Source organism: Cebus imitator, unplaced genomic scaffold (genome assembly GCF_001604975.1).
Source record: "Cebus imitator isolate Cc_AM_T3 unplaced genomic scaffold, Cebus_imitator-1.0 Scaffold104, whole genome shotgun sequence".
In the NCBI taxonomy this organism is placed as follows: domain Eukaryota; kingdom Metazoa; phylum Chordata; class Mammalia; order Primates; family Cebidae; genus Cebus; species Cebus imitator.
Window position 1 is genome coordinate 978,629 of NW_016107419.1, and position 7,254 is coordinate 985,882.

The window sequence follows — 7,254 nt, forward strand, 5'->3', positions numbered from 1 at the left end:
TTCATATGAAAGTAATAGGATCTCCAGAGAGTTGAAAACCTAAGAATAAGATACCTTAGAATTCTGTGGTCAAGTCAGAGCACTGGGTACCCCTTTATATTATTTATTTTAATGTTTCATTAAACTATACAACACATTGCTATGTAGCAATAAAAAACACAGTACCAGCTTGGGTAAGTCCTGCTGTGTGTGCTGTTCGCGTCCCCCTGGTAGTTGGGGAGTACGGCGTTGGTTGAAAATCACCCCCGGCTTTGGCCGTGGCCGCGGGTGAGATTCGGCGCCTAGATCCTCCGAGGGCCTCAGCTCACCACGCGCTGCCCTGTGTGCGGCGGTGAAACCCAGGCCCCGACAGGCGCCGCGGCCTCCGCCCGGATGCCGTCACTCGCGAGGTCTGGCCCTGGCCACCGACCCTTAGCCCTGTCTTCTCTCTGCAGGACACTGGTTCTCCCACGCCTGAGACCGACGTCGCCAGGACTGTGGGGTCGGGGAGACTCGGCTGGAAACGTCTTCCAAATAAAGTTGTTTGTCTAAAAAAACAAAACAAAACAAACAAACAAAAAAAAACACAGTACCACAATACAAAAGGTTTGTTCAATATGAAAAGTAAAAAACATTATTTAACAATTTTTATATATATTTCTTTGAAATATGTAATCATATAAAAAGGTATATCCACTTTTGCCCCATGTGTGATTATACTATTCTCATTATTCTGCATCTTGCTTTCCACGAACTGTATCTTTGAGATTTTGCTCTATGTATACACAAGGATTGCATTAGGCAATGTTGCCAGTTTAAGCAACAGAAATCTGGCTTACTGAGGCAGAATGGCATTTATGTAAAGTATCCAGGGAGCTTTGTGAATGAGATGGCCTGAGAACAAGACCTGGAGACCTCACAAGGGGAACAACTCCCAAGCTTCATTCTTGAGATGCTCTGCTAAAGGCACCGCCACTACTTCCTCAACTGAACATGACAGTTCCTGACCCCTGGGTGCTGCTGTCAGAAACACTGCCCCTGCTACCTCTGAAGAAAGAACAAGCTGCCACCTCTGTCAGCACCCTCATGGGAATGGATTTTGTGCAGCCCTTGATGCTTCACATCACAAGCTTCCAATTTAAAGTTTGTGGCGGGCCAGGCATGGTGGCTCAAGCCTCTAATCCCAGCACTTTGGGAGGCCGAGGCGGGTGGATCACGAGGTCAAGAGATCGAGACCATCCTGGTCAACATGGTGAAACCCCATCTCTACTAAAACTACAAAAAATTAGCTGGGCATGGTGGCGCGTGCCTGTAGTCCCAGCTACTCAGGAGGCTGAGGCAGGAGAATTGCTTGAACCCAGGAGGCGGAGGTTGCAGTGAGCTGAGATCGTGCCATTGCACTCCAGCCTGGGTAGCATGAGTGAAACTCCATCTCCAAAAAAATAAAATAAAATAAAGTTTGTGGCAGTTCATTCTGAATGGAAAAGTCCAAGACCTATGCCCATGTCACAGTAAAGGAAAGCATTAAAGGAGTTTCCAGAATTTTCTCCATCTATAGTGAATGTGGGCCTGACAACTCAGGCCAGGAATCTTCAAATATAGTCAATATGTCCAATGTTGCGCTGCCAAATATAAAAGGACAACCATCCAGTAAAGAGATACCAATTTCCTTTTAAGTTGGTTCATGTCATGTAGCTTTAATATAAAGTTAATCAAGCCCTAATTATGACTCTAAATAGCACTTCGATAGGCATCCTCATAGACAATTTTGCAATTATCTCCACAAAATAAATTCAAGGAAGTAACATTCCATGACCATCAAAGAGCATGTGAATTCTAAGTTGGATAGTTATTAATAATCATTACTTATATGACTCCTAAAATATTATTCTAGGCTGGGCATGGTGGCTCATACCTGTAATCCCATCATTTTGGGAGGCCAAGGCAGGCAGACAACCTGAAGTCAGGGCTTTGAGGCCAGCCTGGCCAACATGGAAAAACCATGTCTCTACTAAAAATACAAAAATTAGCTGGCATGGTGGCATGCACCTGTAGTCCCAGCTACTCAGGAGGCTGAGGCAGAAGAGCCACTTGAATCCAGGAGGTGGAGGTTTCAGAGAGCCTAGATCACGCCACTACACTCTAGCCTGGGTGACAGAGTGAGACCCATCTCAAAAAGAATAAATAAATAAAAAGCAAAATATTGTTCCAATGCACACTCCCATGAAGCAGAATGGAAGGGAACCTTGTGCAGAATAACCTGGTCAATTAAATGGGTTAATTTTTGCCAGTCTGATAGATAGAAGCTGGCAACTTGATGCTCCAAATTCAATTTCTTGAATTATAGGGTAGGATTGAATATCTATTGTTCATATACTCATTTTTTCTATTAACCACTTTTCTATGTTTAATATAAGACACCATTGCCTATCCTAAACAGCTGACTTATTATGATGCAGGACAGGCAAGCCTCAAAACTGGGGCCTAGCCAATGAGGGTTCTTGGATTTACCCAGGAAAAAATTCAAGGGCAAGCTGGTGGTGTTAAAGCAGCAAGTTTTTATTCAACAGTACTGCTCCTCCCAGAGCAGGGCTAACTCATAGGCAGTGCGCCCAGAGTCAGCAACATATGGGTCCTTGGCAATAGTATTTATACTCTAGTAAACCGGCTTTCAATTACATGCAAATTAAGGAGCTGGTCAATGCAAGTTGAGGGTTGGATTATTTAGCACTTTCTTTGAAAGGGATGGTTACTTCTGGGTCATTTTTATGGAAAGGGGTGGTACTTTCTGGGCCATTATCATGGAAAGGAGTGGTAACTTCTGGGTAGTCACCATGGCATTTGTAAACTGCCATGGCACTGGTGGGAATATCTTATGCTAATAAGCAATGAGGGCAAGTATAGATAACTTTCATCACCACCTGCTGGTTCCTGCTGGTTTCTTCACTTTATCCTGTCCGGACCAGATCCTGTTTTGGTCAGCAGAGTTGTGACCAGAAAATATGTCCTGCTGGTCTCCTACCTCAATTAGACTTAATTTCTGTCCTGAAACCACATTTCATTATTGAGAAATTGCTAAGTTGCTACCTTCAAGTCCCACAAAAGGCCAAAGACCTTTACTAGTGAAGGCCTTTCCCCCAGATAGTTATTTTAAGTCAGTGTCACCAAGGACATACTGATTTAACATCAGGGACTACTTGTATATGTTAAAGGCCAGGTTAGTGGAGAATAGTTGGGTAAAGAAGAAACACAATCCTTCTTTTGCTGAGTCTAACATTTAATACTATAATGACAGCAGTGCTGCCCAAAAGAAAGGGCCTCTTTCATAAAATCTTCTCATCAACCATCACAATTTTATTTCCTTCCAACCTTCTCCTGAAGTGGGAAGATTCGAAAACCCAAGGTCCAGCCATTCAATGGCAATATCTGTAATTTAGCATTTTTCATCATGTGCTTTGGCATCAACAAAACATGTAAAGTTGGGCAAATGGAGAAAGATGACTTGGCTTGCTTAAAGTGGAATAGTACTTGCAGCACACTTAAAAACATCCAGACTGAATAAGCACAGATCACAGACGGGTGTGCTTCAAGTGTGCCCCACCCTGCTCTGGCCAACAACATAAACATCACCTGACAATTAGAGTCCACTCTAGACCTATGGAATTCAAACCAACTCTATAGTCTCATAGACAATTTTTTGTTTTTGTTTTTGTTTTTTTGGATAAACATAGAAATTGACACTTCTGGTCTTAAAGTTTGAAACTTAGATTTGTTTATCTAAGTTTCTTCTTCAGGAAAGGTCTCTCAAGCCTCACAGAAAAAGTATCAAAGAACCTAAATTCTCCAGATTATGGCACCCAGATGATAAGTTGCCAGGCCCCTCATTCATCATGATTGTTTCCTTGCTACTCCCTAGTTCCTATTTCCTTACACTTTGCTACATTCCTTCCCTGCTATACAAACCCCTAGTTTTAGTTGGTTAGGGAGATGGATATGAGACTGAGCTCCCATCGCTTCTGCTGTAGCACCCGATTAAAGCCTTTCTTTCTCGGCAATACTGGTCATCTCAGTCATTGGCTTTCTGTGCAGTGAGCAACAGAACCTAGAGGACCTAGACTTATCCCCTGGTGTTTCTGAAGCAGAATCAGAAACTTAGGAGTGGGGTATGGGTCCTAGCAATCTACTTCACGGAGCCTTCCAGATCATTCTAATGCAGGTTACAGTTTGAGAACTAGGGTGTAAAGAAAGCTGTGTCAGTTCAGCTTCTATCCTTTATCTGGTGGTCCCTGTCAACGTTTCTTCTCTCAAAAGAAGATATGAAAGGAAAATTTACCCATGACAAAACAGTCATGGGTAATCACAGATCCCTTAGATAATGTGTCCTATTCAGGAATCATGGAAAACTGCTAAAGCAAATATCTGGAGCAAATTTTACTTTCAGCCAATCTTTTTAAACTTTTGCTGTGATTTTAACTCTATCATATCTAATGTAAGAAAGGAGTGTTGTGGCTTATATGCTTACACATAACATATACAACTGTGTCCATCAGTAAAATCACCACCCACAGAGCATAGCTGGCCAAGGAAAGGGAAGGACCTGCCTTCATTAAGTTTGCTCACTGTGTTGCCACTCTATTTCTGGACTCCCCCTTATCACAGTGTGACATCCATTTGCACACCACATTTTTCCAGTGACTGAAAAGTGATCACTGCAGCTTGGCATCCTGTACTGCAATATAATCATTTATTTCTCACAGCACTATATCCTGGACATTCCCATTGAGCACAAAGCCTTTGAAGTCCATGGTGCATATAATTCAGCTGACAGTGGATTGGATTGGAGTCCATCTAAATAAAGCCCAAGCCTGAGGAGGCATCAAAATTTCTCTTCCATAATTGGCAAGTGCTATTATGCTACTGGGCTATTAAAAAAATGACATTTACTTGGCTATGTATTTTATTGACTTTTGCTATAATAAATTATTCTTTACTTTTGAAGATTTTTTTTAATGTCTTAAAATTTCCATCTGCTCTAACAACCTCTCAAACTTTGTCTCAGTTTGTATTTAGCAATATGCCCACTAAGAAAATAAGAAAATGTTTTTAAGAATTTCCTCAGGCTTTTTGACCTATGAGGATTGCTTTGGTTTCCCCTGAGCTTTTCTACCTAATTTGTGTAAATCCTTTTTAAATTGGGGTTCATTTACTTAATGTTAGATGTTTGCAAAGACTTCCTAATGCTAATTTCAGAAGACAGGCGGTTCCAGGAGAGAGTTGCTTCTCCAAATGGACCTATGAGAATGAGAGGGGACAGGAGGGAAATTCGGAAACACACAGACCAAGGACTTGAATTTAGCAGAGTCCTAATGTGGCAAGCACTGAAACAGTTACAATAACAACCCTTAGCTTTTCATTTCTTCCCCTTTATAGAACCTATGATAGGATTAGGAACATTCTACCTATGTCACTATTTTTAACTCCGTGTTACAATATAAGTAAATCTGGCCTAAGAAACACCTGGAGTAATTCAATAATAAAGCAGGACACAGAAGATGCTAACAGTTGGCACCAGGGCATAAAAACACAGAGAATATAAAATGTAATAGCAATTGCAAAATGTAATACAATTGCATGAAAATGCAATTAAATCAGGTTGGATAAATAGCTTCCAGGATATAATAGCAAGAAGAGAGAGTTCATTTCAATGAAGTGAAAATGGCAAAAAACTGAATAAATAATTTAAAGCTGGAAATGAAAAAAGTTCCGTGTGGAGTTTAGAAGACAATTGAGCTCATCTGACCTTGTGCAAGTCGGTTAACCTCCGGGGCCTCACTTTCCTTATTAGGAGAAGTAGGAGACAGGAGGGAGCATTAGACTACTAATCTCAAAAGTCTGTTCAAGTTCTCTCCCTCTCCCCTCTGTGCCTCCCATCCCCCTCCCACACTAGCTTCCCCAGGCTTCCAAGTGAATGGTAATATAGGGTATCAACACAACATTAGTGGCTCTGGAACAAAAAATGCATATACACAAAAACTGTAAATTTGGGTTTCATGCAAAGCAATAATTTTTATATGCTCAGGTTATTTGTCATTCTTTATAAAATCAAAGGATAAGAATAAATGCCTGCAATGGTTGAATTTCCCTGTTTTCATCTTTTTCTGGCTACAATTTTCCCTTATTGGGGTTACGAAAAAGGCATACTGATAAAATAGCCCAAGTGGATACTGCCATGCTGAGGTTCCAGGCTCAATCACTCTCCTTTTTTCTTCCCATCTGCTGATATTCTTTCGCCTGATCCTCCAGGGAAGAGAAGTTAGCTGGGCGCTAATCAGTAGGTAGGGAAAGGAGAAGCATGTGTTATTGCAAACTGGATGGATCATGGATCATGGGTCAATCAAGCAGGGAGTCTAGTAAGAGCTTTCAGAGAGTTAGATCATTTAACCATGAAGACATGCAGAAAAAAAGCAATGTGTTCATGCAACATGTAGACAGCAGTCAATCACAGAGACCAAGGGGGAATGTTTTGTTTTTCATAGTCATTTACAAATTCCCGGGATATTGAGAAAAACCAAAGAGGTATTTCTAATATCCATGTTTGGCTTTGGGTTTCTTTGCCTGCAGTATAATACAAACAGTTAACTCTGTGTTCTTTATGGTCAGCTGAGGATACATATCCCACCTTTCTCCACTGCAAGTCATTTATCAGCAAACATGAATGTTAATAAGGATCATCAGGCCAGGTGCAGTGGTTCATGCCTATAATTCCAACATTTTGGGAGGCCAAAGCAGGTGGATCACTTGAGCTCAGGAGTTCAAGACCAGCCTGGCCAACATGGCAAAAGCCCTCCTCTACTAAAAATACAAAAATTAACCAACTGTGGTGACACATGTCTGTTATCCCACCTACTTGGGTGGCTGAGGCATAAGAATCGCTTGAACCCAGGAGGTAGAGGTGACAGTGAGTTATACCACTGCACTCCAGCCTGGATGATAGAGGAACTCTGTCTCAAAAAAAAAAAAAAAAAAAAAAACTTTGTAAATGAAAAGTTCTTGACCATGACCAATAGCTTAATAATCAAATTTGTTATTGGAAATAAATCTGTATGTTTGTTATATGATGATTATAATGGTTGACTGATTATAATGGTTGACTGTTTAACAGCATTAATAATTTCTCCTTAGTAGGAGAAAAATAGAGGATGTACTGATAATTTAAATTTCTACAACATTATAAAAAAGAAATTAGATGCTGTATTCTGTAGTCAGACTACCTGG

At 41.0% G+C, this 7,254-nt stretch overlaps 1 non-coding gene across 1 annotated transcript; it reads left to right on the forward strand.

Moving 5' to 3' along the window:
* Positions 1-227: 227 nt before the first annotated feature.
* On the forward strand, positions 228-354 carry LOC119472564. The gene has a single exon (XR_005201710.1). It is a non-coding gene; the product is annotated as a small nucleolar RNA ACA64 (small nucleolar RNA).
* The last annotated feature ends 6,900 nt before the right edge of the window (positions 355-7,254 follow it).